This window comes from Felis catus, chromosome B2 (genome assembly GCF_018350175.1).
Source record: "Felis catus isolate Fca126 chromosome B2, F.catus_Fca126_mat1.0, whole genome shotgun sequence".
Lineage (NCBI taxonomy): Eukaryota > Metazoa > Chordata > Mammalia > Carnivora > Felidae > Felis > Felis catus.
In genome coordinates this window covers 102581364-102605720 of record NC_058372.1, presented here as the reverse complement: position 1 = coordinate 102605720, position 24357 = coordinate 102581364, and the positions used below count along the sequence as shown (strand labels likewise).

Sequence of the window (24357 nt, the reverse complement as noted above, 5' to 3'; positions counted from 1 at the left end):
ATCATGATCTGAGCCAAAGTCAGATGCTTAACCCACTGAGCCACCCAGGAGCCCCCAGTCTGGCTGTCTTAAAATCAGAATATGTGGATTGGACTTGGAGGGTAGAATCATTATTACATGACATTTCCAAATGTTCTTATTTTAATGACAAGCTCCCATACATTGACATTCATGCTTGAGATAATTACCTTAGAGTTTACCCAAATTAAAGCAATCAACTTCATGTGTTTTCTAAGTTTTAGCTTTAGAGTTCTTTGCTTGGTTTTATTACAGGTGATCTAATTAACAAGTGCTCTCCAAGTAGTACTGTGAATTTCCAGGGGGGTCAAACCGTGAAGAATAAAAAATGATCTTAAATTTAAATGTTTCCCTTTGTCCTGAGACTTTATAATTTATGGAGTAGTTTTAAATTATGGCATGACTATAGCCATAATCCTTGTCAGTGATGTTAAGCGATGCCAAATTAGTTCAAAAAGGTCTAAACATCCCATAAGAATATATTAACTTTTAGAATTAATCTGGATTTTGAAAGTAGTTAGGACCCTTGAGATAAGATTCTTGATTATCAGAAAAATGAGGACTGAACTCTGCATTTGAGTACACATTAAAAAACAAAAACAAAAACAAAAACAAAAACAAAAACAAAAAACAACCTAGGGGAGCCTGCGTGGCTCAGTCAGTTAAGCCTTCAACTTCGGCTCAGGTCATGATCTCGCGGTCGGTGAATTCGAGCCCCGCGTCCGGCTCTGTGCTCACAGCTCAGAGCCTGGAGCCTGCTTTGGATTCTGTGCTCCCCCCCTTCTCTGCCCCTCCCCCACTCATGCTCTGTCTCTCAAAAATAAATAAATGTTTAAATTTTTTTTTAAACAACCTAGAGTCATTTTGAATTTATTCATATTGTGATGCCACTTTAAGAACTATTTTTATGGGGCACCTGGGTGGCTCAGTCGGTAAAGCATTCGACTTCAGTTCGGCTCATGATCTCACGGTTCGGTTCGTGAGTTCAAGCCCAGTGTCAGGCTCTGTGCTGACAGCTCAGAGCCTGGGGCCTGCTTCAAATTCTGTATCTCCCTCCTTCTCTGCCCCTCCCCAGCTCACACCGTGTCTTTCTCTCTCTCAAAATAAATAAACATTAAAAAAAAGAATTCTTTTCATGTTGATCATCATGTGCTACCAATGCTATAGCATCACAGCCTCCTGGAACTGGAAGTGATCCCAGAAATTGTCTTCCAACTGCTTATATTTTGCAGATGTGAAAACTGAGTCCCACAGAGGGTATTTAATTTGTGCAGGTTAAATGGTATGTGCAGTTCTAGGAGGCCAGTTAGTGGTAACACTGGGACAGGAATACATCCTTTAAAATCCCAGTAGAGTATGTTTCCAGGTACATCCCTCTATCCGAGATTTTCCATTGCTTATTATTAAAATAATGTTTCTTTTAAAACAAGGAGTTGTGCTGATACCTTTGAATTCCACAAAGTAATCTTAATAGTGTGTCTGCACTCCCAGAATGGTCTTGCTTATTTGATAACCTCTTCAGCACTACCAGAATTACCTTTAAAAAAAAAAAAATTTAGAATGATCTTTTGAGATTTCTTTCTTTGAAAAATAAATGAAATTATTTATGAAGCCATGAAATTAACTTACCCATTCATCAGTAGATACAACACAAATGAAATGCAACTGTATTAGTTTTCAAGGAATTGTGGAAGGAGAAAGTTATAAATAGTAAAATGCTGAGTTTAGAAAGCAGCTTAAGTAACATCTGGGCCCTGGGTCCCTTGGCGTCCTTAGGAAATGATACAGGCTCCTGTGAGAGCTGTCTGAATCCTCAGAAGGGAAGATTATGTAACTCATTGGAAAATAATTTTAGTAGATTTAATAGAGCAGAGAGGCAGTATATTCAAAACACAAAAAGAAAAGTGTAAAAAACTGCTAAGACCAGGGAGTTTTATATGCCAGAAAAAAAACCAAAGAAAAAAAACAATTAAATCACTATCAATTAATTTCCTCAGACAGCTTCTAGTTTAAGCATTACAATACAGCTTAAAATGTTGTACATTCTGTGCTTAGAAATGGATTCTAAATTTGCTTGCAGTGAACGACATAACCATGGCTTTATAAGGACAAAGTTGGGCTTTCTCATTGACAGAAGAGAATTTTCATATGTATTTCCAGGCATATTATTTATTGAACTAATATAATTTAAATCTTAAGTGAATTAAAAAGTATGTGTAACATTAGGTGTGTGGCTCTAAATGATTGATGATGATGATTATGGAAAACAGCTGTAAATACCTGGGGTCCAGCCGACTTAATGAGTACTTGTGAACTTACCAAGGTTTTGATGGTTTTGTCTGATAGTGAATGAAGTTCACCGTACGGTCTGACCAATTTTTACTTGCTATTGTGCACTTGTAAATCCTATAAGACTAAGACACTAAAAACTGGACTTTCTATCTATTCCAATATTCGAAACACAGTTCAATTAAAGTCTTCTGTAGTAAGAAAAGTTAATTGAAAATTATAATTTAAAACTACATCTGGTTCTTATTAATGTGATGGCTAATTATTAACATTCTAACATTAGGCATTTTAGGCTAATTGTTTATTATTTTCAACAATAACAGAACAGATGTTTAAGAAAATACAAGGCTAACGTATTTCAGATTACCAATGAGGAGGAAAACTGAAAATAACTGATTTATGCTTATTTTTGATTGATTGAATTCATTTTGTCTGAAGCCCTTAGTGATGTCTTTGGAAATTTCTGTCCCTTTTTTTCCTCTCCCCCCTTCCATGAATATTTATGTGATTTAGAAGGCATCACATTTTCTGCATATTCGTTTCCCAAAGGAACATTTTTTCCCCCATTTTTAATCACTTCATAGGTGAATTGCTCTCTGATAACCAAGGGAATTAGTGGGCCAGACTTCCCTTTTATGTAAATCTAGGTGATCAGAGTGTCTTAGTTTGCCACTTGAGCTGAATAAAATTGAATATACCTTTGCCTTTCATTGTCTTTTCACACATTATGTAAATTGGTAAGAATAAAGTAATGTGATTGAAAGTATGGTTTGACAGACAATATCATGTAATATAATATCCAAATACTTATAAGCTAGAAATCGTGCCTTGAGGCACCAAATTTATTGTGAATGAGCATTTGCACTTACACATTTTTGTCTAGAGCTCAGACTTGCATAATAAATCACTTACTGTAGAAAGTAGAACTGGTTTCAAAAGGGTAACAAAGAAATAGCAAATGCCATTTCTTCCCGCAAAGCGCTTTCAGTCTATTTGGGGAAGTAACGCACAGAGACATAAGAAGGAAGTCAGGTTGTAAATACACAGAGTTAATAATAATAGCAATTCTATATGGATTGACATGGACATTATAAATTCTCTTTTTATATTTTATATGTAAATAAATGCAATACATAGAAAAGCGTAATCCAAAAGTGGTACTCATGTGCATTTCCTAATAATTTGGACGCAACATAAGAAAGTCATGAGGCGCCTGGGTGGCTCAGTCGGTTCAGCGTCCAACTTCAGCTCAGGTCATGATCTCACGGTTTGTGGGTTTGAGTCCCGCGTCAGGCTCTGTACAGACAGCTCAGAGCCTGGATCCTACTTCAGACTCAGTGTCTCCCTCTCTCTCTGCCCCTCCCCACTCACACACTCTCTCTCTTTCTCTCTCTCTCTCTCAAAAATAAATAAACATTAAAAAAAATTTTTTTAAGACAGTTCAGTAGTTGATTCTTAACAGGAATCACATAATACCATCTCACCCTAAGCCAGATCAAGGCATCCGATTCCCTGCTTCGTCGGCATGGTCTGTGTGGATTCCAGCTCACTCCCAGCTCATCAGGAAATGGCATTATTCTTTCAAACCTTCATACCTATTGAAAGGCTCCGAATCTTTCAACCAAGTTTCCTCCTTTCCAAAGGAATCAAAATTTTAAACACTGAGGTTTTGAGTATTATTTATTTTCTAAAGAAAATTATTCAAACCAATACATATTTGAGTAAATGTCAAGGACATTTGTCACTGAAACTAGAACTGCTTAGTTATTCAGATAACAAAATGAAAATATGCTTTTTTGTTTTGTTTAACCTTGGCATAGAAAACCATCTCATTTTAATGGGAACTGTGGGGGGAGTCCCATTTTGTCCTGGTTAGTGATAGGGCCATCCGTGAATGGATTTGCTGATACTAAACAAGGTATTAAAGAATAGCAATTAAGAACGTGACCTCTGGAGTCAGATTGCCTAAATTCAAATCCCCAGTTCTGCTACTTACTATCTGTGTGACCTTGGACACCTTCAACTTGCTAAGTCTCAATTTCCTCATATGTAAAATGCAGATGATAATGTTGCCAACATCAGAGGACTGTTGAGATTAAAGGAGATGAGTCACGTAAAGTACTTTGTGGGCTCAATAGATATAAACCACTCACATTTCTACTATTCCACATGGCTTCTCTCTTCTCAAAAATGCAATCTTGTCATGCAACGCTTTGAACCCTGACTGTTCCTTCATTTCCATTGTTTCCATTAACGTGGAAGTGAAGAAACTATAAATACATAACTTTATGTAATTGTATAATTACAACCATGTATACACTATGTACGTATATATATATAACCATGTAGGAATTGTGAAAAGATTCAAGTAAGATTGTCTAATAGAGTATTTTTGTCCTCAGGATAGTGGTTGCTTTAAATCTGCAGCTTTGGAACAGAATTTAAATGACACCTTAATGGCTTTGTCATCATAACCACATAAAAGGTCTGGCAAGATGTGTAAATCTGTGCATATGGGCACAGTTGGCAAGCCCTTTGAGTTGAAATCGAACCCACCCAACAAGTTGTTTCATCAAAACAGTGCCTGGAAATGTTTGCATTTTGTGGCTCGGCGGTTGACTTTCCAGCTAAACCCCTCAGTGAGTGGTGAGTGTGTGCAGTCAGAATAGCGTGGGGCAGGACACTCTGTCCCTCCAGATTGGGGAGCAGCTGGAGGGAGTCATGCTTAACTGACACTTGACAGCTGTCCATCAGCTTTTAATCACGAGAAGAGCTTCGTGACGCAGCAGCTGCCTTTGGCAACCAGAGACCCCAAAGAGAAAATGCAACTGCCTGACGTAGCAAAGCTTCCCTTGCACTCGCCCCGGCTCCCAGACCTTCCAGTGACTCTGGAATCTCTCTCAGCTAAAAACATGACCTTCTCTGAATCCAGGAAAGAGTTCTTTGGGAGCACTGCACTTTCTCTTTCGTTTTTCAAGGGAGGATGATGATTCTTTTCTGTTTCTGGGCGCTCGTGAAGATTTTCTGGGTCAGACTAAAGAGTCCATCAATAACCATTGTGGCTGAACAGACTGGCTCGCCTGCACCCATTAGCTCGCTCTCTAGTTCCCTATCTATTTGTAGATAATGAGACAAAGGATGTGAGACGACAAGATATACCTGTGGCTACTGTTATGTAGACATGCTGATGAGTGGAATCTTCCTTTTAGCAAAGATTAAACATATCGGTGGAATGTCTCCTCATCTGCATCACTGAAGGTTTGTTTACTGTTTTGGACCCGCAGAGTGTGAAACAAAATTCACAGTCTGCATCCTAACTGAAGGTGCATGCGTTTATAATATGCTGGTTTTATTTGTGCATCATTGCATCGCGCTTTGCCAGACGTTGTGAAGAGACCACTGCAAGTTAACAAGTCGCTTGCATGGCTGCATGCATGATTTCATTTACTCCAGGGTCTAGCCAGCACATTCAGCTTTATTTGTTAACCTGGCAGAACATTATTTATTAATGAGTTCTTCATGCTTTATTAAGCCTAATGTCAAAACACCTCCGTGGGACCCTAGCAGGCATGTTTTCCCTTTGTGGAAAAGACCTTCCAAAGAAAATGAAAAATTATGCAGCAATGCGCCAGTTAAAACCCAACAGATATCAGTTCAATTTCTCTTGAACCTGTCAGATGCTATTTCTGAATCTTTGGGAAAGATCTGAAGCGAACGCAGAGGAGAACTGAAATTAGAGAATGTCAGTCATTAGAATCCCTTCAAATCAAAGCAAAGCTTCTGTGGCCCCAGGAAACGAGTGGACTCTTTAGCAGGCCAAAGCTAACAAGTTCAGCAGGAGGGGGAAGCACAGATTCAGTCTTCACGATAGTAGTGAGAAACTATGGATTTAGGCAGATACCGTAATAATTTGAGATTCGTAACAAAGTGAAATAACAAAGCACGTCTGAGCCAGAAGGGGAATGGGCACAATTCTGAAACTATGCTAGGACTTTGCGGGAGGAGCTGGTGGGAAAGGAGAAAAAGCTCCTACTGCTCGGGCCAAGGAGAACAACCAAAGGGTATGATAGCAAAAAAAAAACAAAAAACAAAAAACAAAAACATGGGTCTATCAGCTGAGCCTTGTCCTGGTTTCATGGAGCAGCTGTTTCAACAGAGCCAGATAGGTTAAAGCATTGGGGAAATCCAGGCAACTGGAGATACCAAAGAGTAGGCGAGTCTGGTATCATACTATGAAGCGTCAGAACATACCATCAGTCACTTGTAGGGAGAACCAGAAAAGGAGCCAACTGGGATTCAGGGTTCCAGGCAAGAAGATTGGATTTCTCTGTCCTGAGTTTCTTAACAGAAAACTACAAGACAGAAACCCTGGTGTTAAGAGAGGTAGGGAGTAATTACTTTCGCTCAGCGATCTGCGCACAGGGCACAGGACAGATGAAGTCTATTTTTAGTGAGATCCGACAACAGTCGTGCTAGATGCTGAGACTGAGGCTGTGTCTGCCCTTCCTGCCGGCCACCAAGTATCCGCGTGCCCTGATTAGCGCCAGTGATTTCTGCTCTTCGGGGCATGGAGAAAATGGGCTCGGATACAGTGTCCGCAAAGAGAGCTTTGTGTCTTATAATTTTGCAGTCTTGCCCTTCTAATAACTTAAAGTTGCCATGGCAGACCGTTCACTAAGTAGATAATATAGACGTTGTTACTATGCTAATTGTTTCTGACATACAGGTAAATAGTGATCATTGAGTTCTTATCACGTGCTACTGGGAATAAAAATATGTCCCACTGACAAAACTTATGTCCAAGTGAGGAAATACCCATGTACAAATGTAATGTTATTATATGGTAAAAAGTTGTCAAGGTCATGAAGGAGAAAGGCTGAGGAACAGTCACAGTTTGGAGGAAGCTAAGGACATATGACAACTCGATGCAGTGTGGGATCCCGAATTGGATTCCAGACTAGAAAAAGTACATTACTGGAAAAACTGGTGGCATCCAAATAAACTCTAGAGTTTAATTTTAAGTATCGTACCAGGACTAATTCCTTCCTTTTGCCAGTGTGGTTACGTGAGATATTAATGTTAGGGGAATCTGATTGAAGGATATAATGGGAACTCGCTGCAACTTTTCTATAAGCCTAGATTCATTTCAAGTTAAAAGTTTAAAAATTGATACATCCTATAGGGAAGGTGCAAATGCATACATGAGATAAAAAGATCATGAAGGGGCACCTGGACATCCAAGGATAGGAAAAGGATATTTCCAGGGAGAGAACAGGATGGGTCAAGGCATGAAAACAGGAAAAGAGAGGGCTCTTCTGGGAAAGAAAAAAAACAAAAAACAAAAACAATATACAATGAAAGCATTATAGCCCACGTGAAAGGCTTGGGATATAGTTACAGGCAAAGAAAGAGGCAAGAAGGTGAATAGAACATGGAAGATTAGCAAGGAAATTGATTTGCTTGAGTTCATCACATGTGAAGTGGGGGGCAGAGAGGGATTGGGAGGTCATCAAAGGTAAAATTGGGAAAGATTTTGAATGCCAAGCATTGGCATTGACCTGCCTCTCCCATGCCACAAAGTAGCCCTGGGCATGTGTCAGCTTGTTCCCCAGAGACTATAAGTACTTTACAACTGGAACTGTGTCTTATATTGGGATATCTGGGGACAAGTGTATAGAGGAAATGTTCTAGATTGGAATGTTGCAAAGGAAAGGGAGGAAGCTACCAAGAGAGCCTGAACCTGCAGGCCAGAAGACAAATGCCTGGGAGAAGAGCAAAGAGGGCGTAACAACTAACGTGAAGGCTCTACGACCCACTGCGGTGGGCAAGTGAAGGGAGTTAAAAACACAAGGCAATGTATTTAGAGTTAACGACTGTTGCTTAAATGCTCGGATAGAGAGAAAATTGAGTGAGAGTTCTTTGATGGAATTGCAAAAGTAAACATGTCTAAGTTAATCAGAAGTCTACTGAAATGTTGAATACTATTGGAAACTATGTTTGGAAGCATTTTTGATCCAGTTAATATACTTGTTAATAGGAAACCCTAAAGTGCCACCACCGCTTTTGTTTTTCCCACCAGGACTTACAGCGTTTAGATGTTGGTGTTGTGATTGTAGGGTTCAAGAGGAGGAGTGGTAGATGAGAGGAGTGCTCATTGCTCTCGTACAATAAATGGGAAAAGAACCCTAAAACATCAACATCACCACGTACCCCCGCACATCCTAACCCAATGCCAGGACTCCCCACAGGGAAGAGCCAGTAGGGGTTTGGAATATCCACCCTGACCGTGACCACAACTTTGCAGAAGGCCGGGCCTGCTCTCATTGAAATCACCTCTGTGGTTCCTGGAGGCAAGAGTCCTACTAACTGTCTAACTCGTACAGAGTCCCAGGTAAGCAAACAGCTCACCTGTTAGCAAGCTGAGCCTCCATCAACACAGACCTGTGTGATCTGGGATCAGTGAGAGGCAGTTACAGACCATACCCACGGCCATGCCTGAAATACAGAATTCCGGGTGCCTGTTCTCACATCAAGTCACTCCCGAGCATGACAGTATATCTCTCTAACGTATTTCCCTTAAGGATGCAAAACAGTGCAGGGGATATAACCTATGCACATGTCACGTGAGGGTGCTTTTTCCTCCCATTCATTACATTTTAGACATTAGCAATCACCTTACATGATCTTTCAACAATCCCAAAGCCTCTGAGCACTCCGAGTCTATTTTGGATTCTATTTGATTCTTCTAGCTTGGCCTGTTGTGCCAAGTATTTTCTGTGCCACTACAGTGTCATAAATGGAAATAGCTTTTTGGTCCTTCTATGTAATCCAGAAATGAAGCTAGTTTTCAACACGTTTCCTCCTGACATGTATAAAGTTAAACACTTGTCTTGGAAAATGAAGTCTCTATTTTCACGGAATGTGGCATAATATTAAGAAATATATTCATGAGACTCATAAAAAATTCCTGAAGTTAATAGAAAGGAAGCTTACTTAGATGGGCAGCATATAAAATGTTCGTAAAATGTTATCTTTAATTTTATTATAGTGAAAGTTGCTTCTACAACTGGTCTTAGAAACCAGTGACATCCTGGAAATCAAATCTGCAGATGATAGGAAAATCCGAGGAATACCACATACCGTGGAAGCTAGCATCAAGACTTAGATCTGCACTGGCTACAACGCTGAGCCAAATCTGGGGCAATAAAACGAAATGAGAATAAATGAAAAGTTGCATCCTCCAGTCAGTCAAAAGAAAAAAAAAAAGTGCATTGGGAAGAACCTGGAAGAACCACACATTAAAGATTCTAGAATTCATTCAATTATTAACAGTATGAGTTAGTGAGATGATGTCACTGCCCCAAGGATCTGAGAGGACCTTAGATTCAGTTTGTAGGAAGAACATTTCCAGAGCAGAGAGGATGACGGTTTCTCCTGCTGTAGGTTGAGCATCCCCACGGCCATGCTGAGATATCGCAGGATCCTGTGACAGGTGTAGTCTAACCGGACCAGAGACAATATGTGTTGGGAGTAGGGCACCTACAACTGTAAAAGGCTAATAAGGAGCACCCTGCAGGGATGAGAATGTTTGACTGGGAGAAAATAAGATATAGTGAAATATAGCAGAGGACTGAAAACCGTCTTCAATATTGGCAGGCCGCCATGGGGAGCACGGAGGAGAAGCACACGACAGAACAAGGGGAAAAGAGTAGCTGACACAAGTATGTAAACCGCGTCTCAATTTATGTGCAAATTGTAGAGTCATTACGGGCGAGACGCCCACAGGCGGCAAGTTGTCCCTGATCTGGCAAAGGCCCATCGACGTGCCACCAGTGCCCAGGGAGCTCTTCCTAAATGTGCCTGGCCTGTGTGATCTTGGCTCCTGGTCTCTCTGAAGGGCCACAGTTTTTTGTACCTCCTCCACCTAGATCTGAGAAATGGCGCAAGCCTTAAAGGAGCATGGTTCATCTTCTTAGGAATACACCAGAGGGCCCATTTGCCTTCTGGAAATGTAAGGAAACATCAGTTTTTCTACACTAAGCCATTGAACGCAGCCCCTAAGCCACTTCTGGTCATCGTAGTTGGTGTTCCCGTTGCCACTGCTTAAGCTGGAGAAGTGCTAATAGTTTTTCTTGTCCATCATTTTCTCAGCGATAAAAGCAGCTGCTAAGAGGCTAAAATAAGCTAACATCCCTTACGACATGAATTGTGATCACAGATTTTTTTTTTATACATTTTGTTGTTGTTCATTTAATTGAAGGTCCAAGACTACGATAGGCTTTTGCTTTCAAATTATGCAGTGAAAATGTGGGATATACCTAGAGGGGCACACAGATGAGTGGGGCTACAAAATCGCTTCTGCTCACATGGAACTTTTATTTCCTAATTCCAGTTTGTGATTACTGCTAGTAATGGATATTTTATCTACGTGTTTTAGCAACCTTTCCATTTGACTCCATCTGGTCTCTTCGCAATCCCATCTTGACATTTTTGCCACGGATGATGTATCAATTTTGCCACCTTGGTCCTTGACAGAAAAACCAGAGACCATGAACAACCTGGGCACGATGTCAAAATTCTGTTCGAATGATAGGTTCCATGGATTTTTTTTTTCAACGTTTTTTATTTATTTTTGAGACAGAGCATGAACGGGGGAGGGGCAGAGAGAGAGGGAGACACAGAATCGGAAACAGGCTCCAGGCTCCGAGCCATCAGCCCAGAGCCCGACGCGGGGCTCGAACCCACAGACCGCGAGATCGTGACCTGGCTGAAGTCGGACGCTCAACCGACTGTGCCACCCAGGCGCCCCTAGGTTCCATGGATTTTAAAGATAAGTTGAAAGTAAGTTATGCTATTACTTGAGAATTGTCTTGAAAGGAGGAAGACCTTGACCTTTACGCCACTGCTCGCCAAAACACACAGTTAATCATCTTTGTTCCCATTTTCTCTTCATCCCTTCCTTCTCCCACTTCTTCCCTTTCTTTCACTTTTTCCCCCCTGATGCCCAATCAATCAGTATTTGAAGTTATATCCTTCCATGGATATTTCTAACCAACTTAAATTCAAACTTGCACACCAATTCCTAGCATAAAGGATTTCAAAATAAAAATTGGAACAAGAACAAGTACTTTTCATCTTCTGCTTAAGCAGCTTTTTAATGAGTACCCAGAATTTGAATACCAAATTGTTTATTCTAGGACCATTTAGTGAGTTGGTAAAAAGAAAGACAATACTCAGTAGAAAAGCTGAGAGTACACAGGAAGAGAAAATGTAGGAAGAGGAAACATAAAAAAGGAGAAAATTGGGTCAGAATAATTAAACGCTTGAGAATTATACACAGGGAACATATTTTTAAAAAGAAAGTTATGAAAGAGAAGATAGACAAGGTTTTTTTCCCTTCCATGTTAAAAAAAAAAAAGGAGGGGCGCCTGGGTGGCGCAGTCGGTTAAGCGTCCGACTTCAGCCAGGTCACGATCTCGCGGTCCGTGAGTTCGAGCCCCGCGTCGGGCTCTGGGCCGATGGCTCAGAGCCTGGAGCCTGCTTCCGATTCTGTGTCTCCCTCTCTCTCTGCCCCTCCCCCGTTCATGCTCTGTCTCTCTCTGTCCCAAAAATAAATAAACGTTGAAAAAAAAAATTTAAAAAAAAAAAAAAAAGAGGAGAACTACGAATGAATATCTTTTTAAAGATTTAAAGTACATAATTAATAATTCTCAAAGCAAAACAGTGCCCAAATTTAGCATATGTTTAATAAAACGTTGCTTAACTGAATTGAATCAACTGCAGAGAATATATGGTTTCACCGAAAATACAGAATGGAAGAAAGAGCCTTATACACATTTCAATTTGGCAATAATGAAGTGATTCTGCAAATGGGTACAGCCCGCGTGATCCCCCACCCACAATTCCAATGTACTGTAACTGGGCTCATTGCTGTGCTCTTTTGTGGGTTTTAACCCTATTCTCCCTGTTTGCCTTTAGCTAGATCCAATGTATCCATTGCCCAGGAATATTTATTGAGCTTCGTGTAGTTCTATAACCACCATATATGAGAATTGAACATATTGTAATTCAAGGCAATCTCTGATCTTTAAAAACTGATAAAATTAATGGCATCTCTTTGCATCATGATTTACAATTTACAGAGCACTTTGCATAAAATCTTATAAAGTAGCTGAAACGGGCATTATTATCCCCTTCTCAAAATTGAAAAAGCTAAATCTCAGAGAAGTTAAAAAAAAAAAAAAAAAGCTTACCTAGGGTCACTGAATAAGTAAAGGGGGCCACTCTATTTATTTCCTACAGTGCAGATCTAAGAAACATATGTCTAGTGGGGCACCTAGTTAGCTCAGTTGGTTTAACGTTGGACTCTTGATTTCAGCTCAGGTCATGATCTCATGGTTCATGAAATCGAGCCTCACTTCGGGCTCTGTGCTGACATGGAACCTGCTTGGGATTCTCTCTCTCCCTCTCTCTCTCTGCCGCTCTCCCCACCCCCACTCTCATAATAAATAAATAAACAAACAAACAAAATAAACATTTACAAATATTTTTCAAAAAGAAACATAACTATAGCTTGTCTTAAAGTGTGGCCTGGTCAGGGTACCTGGGTGGCTCAGTCGGTTGAGCGTCCAACTCTTGATCTCGGCTCAGGTCATGATCTCACAGTTTGTGAGTTCAAGCCCAGCATCAGGTTCTGCGCTGACGGTGCGGGGCCTGCTGGGGATTCTGTCTCTCCCCGTCTTTCTCTGCCCCTCCCCTGCTCATGCTCTGTCTCAAAATAAATAAACATGAAAGAACGTGGACTGGTCAGATTTGCAGTCACCTAGGCAATGAGAGGATGGGTTCTCTTGGTGGGACACAGGGTGGGCCCTTGCACTGATAACTTTCTTTAGTTCTTCCGAGCAGTATGATTCTCAGTGCCATCCTCCCTCCACCAAGAAGCATCTGGCCTCGGTCTTTTTGATAGTCACAAAGACTGAATGATGCCATTGGCATTTAGTCTTGAGGAGCAAGGGATAATGTCTAGGAAAGTAACCAACACCCACAATGAGAAGATCTTCAACCCTAACCAGGGCAATGCCCCTGTTGAAAAGCAGGTTGGGGGTTAGTTACTAATAGTGAGTTATTCGTAGATTTGTTTTAAGCCTGGCACTCCTAACCTAAATTTGATGATTATCAGAATTTATCAATTGACCAAGAACCTGAGCCCTGGCCAGCGCTCAGAGGCTTCCGGCAAATGCACGTACAACATCGGAGTTTCCTTAGTTTTCAGAAAGAACATGTCATCAGTGCCTCGACAATGTAGTTCTGAGTTGGTCAGGTTTTCAATGGCTGCTATTTCTTGTTAAACATTACTGGTAGCTTTTCAGTCACCATTATCTCTTTGTTCACTATTAGGTATTTAGTTAACTCTGAAGCGTTTGGTAATCCCTACTTTTACGAATAGTATTTTTGGCCTATTACTTATAGTAACTATACCTTAGGACATGCTATATGCTACAGTGCAAAGATGGGTTATTCCTGCAACCTACTGCTAAAGTGGATATTTGCCCAAACTCCTCTTCAAAAGCTACCTAGTGTAGTATTGTACAACAGAGCATATATGGTATAGAATGGAAAACTATATAATAATAGTATACTATACTGATAATATAATTTACTATAGTATAATTATACTGATACAGACCAGTACAATATAGTATAATAGTATCATATAATATGGTGCAGCATAGTATTATTATCACCAAGAGTGCCTTGTCCATTGTAAAGTAGAAACAGGTGACCTAAATGAGTGATGGGGTCTTTTTTCCTACCAAAAGGGCTGCCTACCAGAGTTGTTTAAACAAAGAATTGGGAGCCTCTGAGTGATATAGTGCAGGATGAGCTGAGCAGGTGTCAGGGGCTTGGACTTCTTACTCAGAATGGTTGGCATCAGGCAGGGGGAGTGAGTTACCTTCACTACCACTGTCCTTTTTAAATTTTTTTTTTGTAACGTTTATTTTTGAGACAGAGAGAGACAGAGCATGAACGGGGGAGGGGCAGAGAGAGGGAGACACAGAATCGGAAACAGGCTCCAGGTTCTGAGCCGTCAGCACAGAGCCCGACGCGGGGCTCGAACTCACGGCCTGCGAGATCATGACCTGAGCCGAAGTCGGCCGCTTAACCGACTGAGCCACCCAGGCGCCCCACTACCACTGTCCTTAAGGGAGCCCACTAACTTGCGCTAATGCAGCTCTTTGTGCTCGTGTATTTCTAATGAAGTGTTTTGAGACCCTGTAGCAGAGATGTTATTTTTGTTTTAATATCAACTGGTACCTTTTGTCTACAAGGGAAAGTGTTTCCTCTATACTATTTATCACCTTGTCTCTAGTTTTGTTGTCGAAAACTACCTGCGTAGTTTTGTGGGGTTTTTTCCAACACTTTTTATTAAGAAAATATTAGGAAGGAACAATACTAGTAAATTGCAGAATTATAAAAGAGAAGCTTGCACAGCTAAATTTTAAGATACTCTGAGGAACAAAAAGAAAAATATATAAGCCACCAGTGCTGGGTAAGAAAACTGCATGACAATGGAAGTATGAAACGTGATTTACTTGGCCGGCTACTATGTAGGGGAATAAATTCTATAATCTTGCCAAAACCTGAGGGAAATGTGAATTGAACAGCAATAAATAACCTTATTAGAAAGAGTTGAAGGTGATGATATACTGTATCCTCCAGCCTTTATGCAGGAAAATTTCCCATTGATTAGAGCATCAGACCCAAAGTGCACTGAAGGTGAGATCATTTTTAATATACTTCACAATGTCCCTTCTTCTCCTATGCCACAACCTCCTCAAACTTTATGAGTTGGGAGGTTAGTTGAACTGTGTATGCAACTCCGGAATTCTCAGCCTCTTTCAGGATTAAGTAAATTTTATAACTAATGTTTTTTTTTTCTATGTTTTTTCATTAATATTCTTGTGCTATTCAGAAGTCAGTCTTCTATGTTTATTAATGTTGTATGTTTAACAACATCTTCATTTGTTTTCTTTGACTCGTGTTTTAAAGTTACAAGCACTTTTGTCCATAAGCTTATTTAACCCTCACAATATTACCGTGTGTTTAGAGAGGGTATTGTTTTTCCTGTGTGTTAACAGTTGAGAACATTCAGGCCTAGAGTGCTTATGTGACTTGCCCAATCATATACACTGAGTAGATGGCCAGTCTGGGGCTCAATATGAGGGTTTCTGCATCCCAATATTTGGTTAATAAGAATTTTATCATTTGACTTATTACAATTTATATGATAGTTGCATTTCTGCTGAAATGCCTAGTTCTATCATATTTTTATTACTGAGCAATATCATAGACTACTAAAGGGCAGTTTGCTTGCTTTATTCGGGCAGTTGCTTGCTCCTTTATTAAAAATTTTTGAGTATCTGCTTTGTGTCTTAGGTGGGGGGAGAAAAGAAAAACAGACATAAGAGATTGCCCTCAAAGAGTATGCGTCCAAAGGGAAAGCAGATAAACATACATGCTCACCACAATGCCAAAATCATTTGTGTAATACAATAAAAAAATATATTTAGTCTTTGTTCCCCCTCCCTGCCATTCTGGGACAAAGCTCTTAAAACTGTTGGAATTTTCTGAAGTGATAGGAGCGTCTCACTGTCTGCTAATAATGACTCGTGGGGGAACAGAGGACTAGAAGAACGAACCATGTGATTCGATGGTTAGAGCTTTCAGCCCCATCACCCAATGTCCAGGGAAGGAAGAGGGGCTGGAGACTGAGTGCAGTTACCAGCGACCAGTGATTTAAATTAAGTATGCCTTTGTATGAAATTTCAGTTAAAAACTCTGAAACAATGAAGCTAAGAGAGCTTCTGAGTTGGGGACACAATGATGTACTGAGAGGAGACTGCATGGAGTCTTCTGAACTCATAAGTCTTTCAAGTTCTATGAGTCATTGTGGTGAATATTGAACCTGGGGGTAGTGGGGGGGGGGGGTAGGGACGCTTGAATTTGTTAAGGAGTCATTTAGAAATGTGGGTAGCCTGGGGACCCAGGACTCAAGACTAGCATCTGAAGTGAAGGTAGTTTTGTGGGACTGAGCCCTTAACTTGTGGCCCGGGGCGGGGCGGAGGGTGGGGGGAGGGGGGCGGGTAGTCAGTGCTAATTCTGGGTAGTTAATGTCAAAATTGAATTGAATTGTAGGAAACCTACCTGGTGTCAAGAGAGTTAGAGAATTGATGATTGTTTGCAAAACCCAAACACCACTGCTCACCATGCCCTGCACAAAATGCCCAATGTGACTCAGGCATTCAGAGTACCTGTGGCCAGTGTGGTACTCTCTCTCTTTGCATTTTTGTTTCCACCATTTGTGCTGTGTACTTATCATTAATTGGTATTGTTTGCCCCCAAACTGTTTGTGCTAATAGTATTCTGTGTAGATATGTACTTTAATTGAGTATTTAGTAATCTTAGAAATACACATGTGAAATTCAAAAGTAATTTCTAGTTGAACTAAAACTTAGTTCAACTCTTTGGAAAGATTCGATAAAGATAAGTTGCAGAAAATTCTATCAAAGTGGGCATGGACAAGACAACTCCAAAAGACTGATGAAAACATTAAAAATCTAAAAAGATTAAAAATAAAATGTATCAATTCCTAGAGTAAAAAATTACCCAAGAAATTACTTCAGAACATACTTACAGAATCACTTTTTATTTTTTTCCAGAATCACTTTTTAAATACCAGTTGTGTAAATACAAATTATAGTATAAAAACTCTACTCAGAATTTCTCACAAGCATCTTTAAGGTTTTACTTTAAAGAAATGAAATGAATTTGTAGACGAAACCTGGCTTGTGACCAGCAAGGAAGAAAATAAGGAACACCAATCATCAGACCCATCGGGCCTTTCTTCTCCTTCAAAAGATGATTTATGTGTTTTAAGTTGAAATTAGGGGCGCCTGGGTGGCGCAGTCGGTTAAGCGTCCGACCTCAGCTCAGGTCACGATCTCGCGGTCCGTGAGTTCGAGCCCCGCGTCGGGCTCTGGGCTGATGGCTCAGAGCCTGGAGCCTGTTTCCGATTCTGTGTCTCCCTCTGTCTCTGCCCCTCCCCCATTCATGCTCTGTCTCTCTCTGTCTCAAAAATAAATAAACGTTAAAAAAAACTTTTTTTTAAAAAAATAAGTTGAAATTAAATGTATAATGTGTGTATTTATTGTCAAATTCCCACCTTAGCCATTTTTTGCCAATTAATCTACCAACCATTGGTTTTGATTCTAAAATGAGAGAACTGAGCATACCTCACCTTCATAACTCAACTCTTCCTTCTGTTTTTGGTTAAGAAATTGAAGTTATCACCTGTGAGCCTAGAAGGTAATGTCAAAATTTAAATTATTTGCAATACCATTTTGTCAGGGATTTATGACCCTGGTTTTCATTTAGGGAGAGTTAATAAGCTCCTAGTCAGTAGATGTACTCTCAGATTGACTTTGAAAGAAAAGCATAGCCCTCAAGTTTTTTCCTTCCCTTCCCTTCCCTTCCCTTCCTTAAAATAATTTATAAAATCGTGGAGCTGTCTGAATCCACCAAAGTCAGCTTCATTACCCTGCCTCCAGGCCAGCTTCCCCTCATTGTGCTAGACTGTTTAGAAAGGTACTCTAGACGTATGATTTCCTAGGAGATGATTTTGTGATTTTGTTCATTAACCTATAAATGAACCTGACAACCAGCCTATTGAGATTTCTTTTATTCTGTGCATCCAATCTTAATCTCATCTACTGCTGGCTTCAAACTCTATTTTTTTTTTTAAATTTGTTCAGATACTCACTGACTACCTCCTATGTGCCAGGAATTTTGGAGGCACTTGGGATACAAAGACGCCTACCTGTGGTACTTCTATATGAGAGCTGGGAGGGGAGAGTCAGAAAATATCAATAATCATAAAGGAGAAGGAAATTGCCTAGTATATTAGAAGGAAATAAGTACTATGAGTGGGGGGTGGGGGGTGGGCTGAGAAACCACAGGATATGGGGGATCAGGAGCAACCATGAATTGGGGAATGGATTGCAATTTTAAGTGGGGTGGTCAAGGTAGACTCATTGAATAAAGACTTGAAGAAAGTGAGGAATGTGGCCATGCGGGAAAGGGAACAGTCATTGCAGAGACTTTCAGGTGGGAGGTACTCAGCATGTTTGAATGGTAAGGAAGAAAGTGCCGGGATGAGTTCAGAGAGATAACTGTTAAAAATATCGGTCTGTCTGCCATGCTGAAAATAACTGGACAGCGAAAATGCCAGCGGTAAAAACAGAGAGTCTAGTAAAAGGCTGTTGGAATAACCAGGCAAGAGATGATTGTTTCTCACTCCTAAGTGACGCAGTAGAGACAGTGAGGGGTGGCCAGTTCTAGGCATATTTAGAAGGTAGAACCAACAAGATCCCCTTAGCTTAAATGGAAGAGAGGGCTCAAAGATGACTCCAAGGTTTTTTCCACCTGACAACAGGAAGAATGAAGTTGCCATCAACTGAGACAGAGGAGCTATTTTGAGGAGCAGGGTTAGGATGACAGATACAATTTAGGGGGTGCCTAGGTGACCCAGTCGGTTAAGCATCCAACTCTTTGGCTCAGATCGTGATCTCACAGTTTGTGGGTTTGGGCCCTGCATCCAGCTCTGCGGTGACAGTGCGGAGCCTGCTTGGGATTCTTTCTCTCCCTCTCTCTCTGCCCCTCCCCTGCTCTTTCCCTCTCGCTCTCTCTCTCCCTGTCTCTCCCTCTCTCTTTCTCTCTCTCAAAATAAATAAATAAACTTTAAAAAAAAAAAGATACAATTTAGTACTGACCATACTGAGTTGAGATGTTTATTGGACTCTGAGTAGAAACGTCCAGTCCAGAATGACCTTTATGGATCTAAAGCTTGGAGAAAGAGTCATCAGCATGTAAACTGCTCTGCTCTTAGAGGAGGTGAAGATGAGCCAGCCTTTCTCAACTAGAGTTTCACAAGAGAGGTAAGCCTTCGAGCCTCAAAGATCCTTTGTGTGTAAATAAATTCTCTCCTGCATATCTAGAATGCTACTGGCCACGTGGCTACGTAGCATCTTGAAAGAATTGAGAAATCATTGTTTTGTGTTTCTGTGGTTCAGATGAAAATGCCCAGTTAAGAAAGGCTGTTTGGGGTACCTAAAGAAACTTAAGTTGTCTCTTTTTCAGACAAATTTTCTTAATTCTCTGTTCTTTTTTTTTTAATGTTTGTTTATACATGAGAGAGAGAGACAGAGTATGAGCAGAGTATGGGCAGAGAGATAGAGAAAGAATCTGAAGCAGGTTCCAGGCTCTGAGATGTCAGTACAGAGCCCAACATGGGGCTCGAACTCACGAGCCATGAGATCATGACCTGAGCCAAAGTCGAACACTTAACTGACTGAGCCACCCAGGTGTCCCATCTTAATTCTCATTCTTAAGGTAATTGGAATCTTGAGACATTTTGAGGCATTTTATGAAAACTTAAATGTAATATCATCAACCAAAGTTTCCCAAAATGTGTCCAGTTGTAATTGGTGTTCATAAAAGGTGTGTGGGGGGGGGGGGGGGGAAGAGGCAGTGATAATTCAGATATGTATGGTGTTGAAGAAAATCCATTAAAATTTATTTCAACCCAGAAATCCTCTCCACAAGGGGAGTGGGAGAAGAAAACATGTTTGTTTCTGAGTAAACATTAAACCAAACTGTGATGTGCATCGTGGGCGAGCCACTAAGAGATTGCAAAGACAGAGAGGAAGCGTACCCCCTTATGTAGACAAGAAGATGCAACCTCTTACATACACGTTTTCGAGATAAGTGATAAGTAGTCCTCAAATCGGAGGACTCGACAGCACCATTTTTCACGTAGGGTTTATCCTCACGTTAGCAATTGGGGTGACCAGCTGAGTCGTGGCTTCATCCATGGGAAAAACATACCTCGTGTCTTATGACCGGAGGTAGCTTTGCAAATTCGAGAAACTGGAACAAGTCACCCACGGAAGTTAAAGGTTCTACCCTCCCACAAAAGCTGGGAGATAGGGGGGCTTTTTTATTTCAACTTTGCTTTTCAAAAAGATGGCTCCCAGCCCTGGGTCATAATGCTGATAGAAGTCCCATCTAGTTTTCAAGAGGATTTATATACATTTTAAAGAGAAAAGAAAGTATTTATAATTATAAATTCTCTTTTTTTAATATAATTTATTATCAAGTTGGCTAACATACAGTGTATACAGTGTGCTCTTGGTAAAAAGGGTAGATTCCTGTGATTCATCCCTTACATACAATACCCAGTGCTCATCCCAACAAGTGCCCTCCTCAATGCCCATCACCCATTTTCCCCTCTCCCCTGCCCATCAACCCTTACTTTGTTCTCTGTATTTAAGAGTCTCTTATGGTTTACCTCTCTCTCTGTTTGAAACTATTTTTGCCCTTCCCTTCCCCCATGATCTTCGGTTAAGTTTCTCTTCTAAAGTAAATACTCTTAAAAAAAAAAAAAAAAAGGATGGGGGAGCGTCTCTTTGCTAATTTTCAACAGAATTAAACTTCTCATTTTTCATTTTTATTTGCCCTTATAATGGTGAGCTCTAGGTATAAAATGAAGATAAACATTTCTTTCCTGTAGGACTTCTCAGCGCTTTTAATTTGCTTGCATGAATTATAAAACTCCAAGGGAGAAATAGGGTTGGCCTTATTTCTCAAATGTATTTGACCATAGAACTTTTTTCCAATGTTTATTTTTGAGAGAGGGAGAGAGAGGGAGACAGAGGATCCAAAGTGGGCTCCACGCTGACAGCAAGGATCCCAATGTGGGGCTGAGACTGACAAACCGCGAGATCATGACCTGAGCCAATGTCGGATGCTTAACCAACTGAGCTTATCCAGGTGCCCCAGAACTTTTTTTTTTTTTTAATGGAGTATCTCATAGGACCAGTATTCCTCAAATTAAGACACTGGAAAATGCCATGCTGACCTAACACAATCTGACCAATTCTGTAAAGACTGGGTGCATTTATTTTGTGCTAATACCTTGTCCCATGCCTGTATCTTTCATGGCTGTAGTCACCAAACTTAGGTCATTTTTGCACTTGACTTTTTTTAATTTGTTACTTTTTCCCCCTATTTATTTTGATATGTGGTATGTTGCTCTTTTCCCCTATTTTGGTGCATGCTGTGCTATTTTTATGTTCCTATATATGCATTTGGCTAAACTACGAACATTCTATATTCCCATTTTATCTCTCTGGTAGTAATGGCATTAATATTTTATTATTTTAATGTTTTTTTTTTCCCCTAGCACTACCTCAATTCTAGTTCTGGAAAATTGCTTGGTATCTGGGAAGCACCTAGATATCTATTTAAAATCACTTGTGACGTTTCAAGTCTGTAAAATAGCTGTTTTTCTGAAAGCAACCCTTTATAGGCCAGTTTACAGCTTGAGGACACTGGGGAACTGCTCCTGGAGAGTGGAGGCATAAGTGTGTATAGACATGTGTTGAGCTGACTTCGGGCACAGGCCACCATGAGAATGAGGCATACAACCCATAATTATCTCATTCATGCATTTATTTTTTTTAGACAAGAACTTGTACTAATTAGCTGCTATTCTCATTAACCTCTAATTTCTACTAAACTTCTTTCTAAATCCACATGATTTGCAAAGCAAAGTCTACAGTAAATACAGAATGCTTCCAAGTAAACTCGGTCATTTCTTTAATTTGCTTGATGGTGCATTGAATTTTGTGCACTGTCAGGACCTTCCCCCGATTTCTTCTTACAACCTGACCGATCACTTGCTGTGTCAGCCCTGCTGGTGTGTGGGAAAGAAGGTGCTAATTGCCCCCTTAAACTCACCTCCTACCTTTCCCTTTAACTCTGATTGTTCTGTAGAATAGAGAAGTCCTGACTCATTTCATCCAAAAACGGCTGTTTCTTGGCCAGCTGGTTGGAGCCCTGGGGCTTCCCTGCTGTCTCCTGCAGCTAAAATTATCTTGTCTTTTCAAGGCAACAGCCACTAAAAAAAGAACTTTACCTGCTTCACTTCTTTGCCCTTCAAGGAAACTAATTGTCCTTCCTCAATTAGTCCTCTCTTACCTCTTGTTAAATGCTCCTTTTCATTTACAAAGTTTCCAGGATTTTACTCTCTCCTTTCTAATGATAACAAACCCTCTCCTTAAAAAAATACCTTTCAGGGCACCTGGGTGGTTCAGTCCGTTAAGCGTCTGGCTTCAGCTCAGGTCATGATCTCACGGTTTGTGAGTTCGAGCCCTGCGTCGGGCTCTGTGCTGACAGCTCAGAGCCTGGAGCCTGCTTCAGATTCTGTGTCTCCCTCTCTCTCTGCCCCGACCCCACTCATGCTCTGTCTCTCTCTCAAAAATTGATAAACGTTAAAACATATTTTTTTAAATATCTTTCAAACCATCATTAAACAAACAACTTGAAAAAATACTCTTTTAGTAGTGTATTCGTGTATTAGTTGTGATGTCATCTCATGTACTAAAATCCGTATCTAGCGACTGCCACTTTATAGACTGATACTCAATTCCATAGAATTTGGGATCTTTTTATGGTGCCTCAGCCTGGCCAAACGGTACTAGGAAAGATGCTGGTATTTCAGTTGTGGGCCAAGAAGTGAGATTTTCAAAAGGGCCACTCCCCAGTTCTTTGGCTTTGTCATTGGAATTTGGGCAGTACATTTTCTATTTGCCATTTTAGAGTAAAAAGTCAATACAAAAAAAAAAAAATACTAAAAAGTAAAAATACTGAAAGTATTTATTTTTATTAAAAACTAAAAAAAAAGTTACTTAAAGGATGGAACGTCTTATTCTGTCACAAAAGCCCCATTCAGTGGAAGGACAGTTGGGGGAAAGATATTTATATTCCTTTGTTCACCCCACCTTAACCCCAACTCACAGGCTAAACATAGGAGATCCTAACAACAAACTGGCCTGATCTAGGAAACGAGAAAAGATCTCCCTAACTATTGAACTTTGTTCTACTAAATTTGGGCTCTGGAGGAGTAGGTCCGTTTAAACCTGTTGATGTCATCCAAACAGCCATTCCGTAGTGGCTTTCTAGACTTACAATGACTTGAAACTCACATGGAAAGCGATGAGATATGAGATCTAAATGTAAATGTTATGTGTCCTGCTAACTTTTCTTGTGTCTCTCAGTGGTGTCTATGGAAGTGATCATAATCATTTAATATTATTCAGATAGAAGGAGCCAGCTTTTAGAAAATGAATTTGGTCAAGTCTTTCTTCCATTCAAATGCCCAGATTTAGTCGACGTAAGGGTAAGATGTCTAAATCAAATTCAAGTAAAATCGGAGAATGGATTTCTGAGGTATCTGGCTCCAATGAGAACTTGTTCTTCTCAGTATGATTTATGTCCCCCAAAAAGGTAAACCTTCTATGTCTCAACAAACACATTTCTCTTTCTAAAATATATACATGCGGTTACCTAGGGACAGTATGAGTGTCTCGCAATTATTTTGTGTGTGTGTGCCCACTTGTCATTTGACTTCATAATAGGAGATCTGAATGCCTAGGTGAGCTATGAAATAGCTATTCAGGCACCGCTCAGAATTCCTGAGTTGGGAAGCTGCCTTCCAGAAATAGCTTTCTAATTAATAGAAGAGAGGAATCTAGAAGCATAATCTAATATTGCTTATTGTTAGTGTGCAGACACATATGGAGGAAATTTTACCCTTAACAGTGATATTGATTGCTTAGGAATTAGTTGTCTCTTGGGGGGTAATAATAATAATAATTAATGTTTATCGAGTGCTTATTATGTGCCAGGCACAATACTACTCCATTTAACCTCCCCAAACCCTACAGTTTAGGTATTGTTATGTTTCCTATTATCTAGATAAGGAAATTATGGCACAGAGAAGTCAATAAGGAACTTGCCCAAGGTCAGCACCAGGGTTCACATGCAGCAGAATGATGCCAGAATGTGCCGTCTTACCTCCATGCGACACTACCTCACGTACATGCTATTCCCCAGCCATGCCAGTCCCCCAAAACCTCTTTGGTTCCATGA

General features: G+C 40.3%; 1 protein-coding gene across 3 annotated transcripts in view; it reads left to right on the top strand.

Annotated features, from left to right (window-relative positions):
- Nucleotides 1-24357, top strand: part of HS3ST5 (heparan sulfate-glucosamine 3-sulfotransferase 5) — a 153642-nt gene that overhangs the window by 10550 nt on the left and 118735 nt on the right. Inside the window, exon 1 of one of the 3 annotated variants that reach the window (XM_045057928.1) lies at nucleotides 9119-10028. The exons of the other annotated variants lie outside the window; for them this stretch is intronic. The gene's annotated coding sequence lies outside the window, so the exon portion shown is untranslated. Of the gene's footprint in view, nucleotides 1-9118; nucleotides 10029-24357 lie in introns of those variants that run through there. 3 annotated transcript variants of the gene reach the window in all.